The following is a 582-nucleotide window of genomic DNA, read 5'->3' as shown; positions in this document are numbered from 1 at the left end:
GCTTTGTTTTGTTTACTCAAGCAAGTTCAAGTTAGGTTTTCTTTCCTTGGAACAGAATCTTGACTTATACAGAGCCTTATCAGTGTAATAGTTATTTTACAAGTCTTCACAGATAACAAACCTGATGAAGGAGAAATGTTTTGTGTGTATGATATGTGGGAAAGTCTTTAGCTATAGTCCTGGCAGTCCCTAAACCCCATGATTGTGAAGAGAATGGGAAAGCCCTTGTAACACTTGAGCCCAGGCTACATCAGAATGCCAGTGGATAGAACAAAAGTTTGTGTTAGTATATCTGCATCAGTCTGTCTATTCTCAAGAAAAGTCTCAACTATGAAACCAAAAGCCATCACTCTTAAAGCTTTCATTTTCTGTTGACTCAGTTTTGTTTGGAATGAATGCTATTCTAGACATTAAATGGGGAAATGCCAACGTATTGTAGCTTTTAAAGCTTAGCATTTACCAGTTTAATGTCTAGAATAGCATGCCCACCCTGCCCTTTGATCTGGTTAGTGGGTCAAGGAAATGCTTCTGGTTCTCTTAAGAGAGAGTGCAGAGATGTCTCAATAGGGAAACAGCTGGCCC

This window comes from Ceratotherium simum, chromosome 30 (assembly GCF_057802395.1).
Source record: "Ceratotherium simum simum isolate JZ-2026a chromosome 30, ASM5780239v1, whole genome shotgun sequence".
NCBI lineage: Eukaryota > Metazoa > Chordata > Mammalia > Perissodactyla > Rhinocerotidae > Ceratotherium > Ceratotherium simum.
This window is presented reverse-complemented; position numbering follows the sequence as displayed.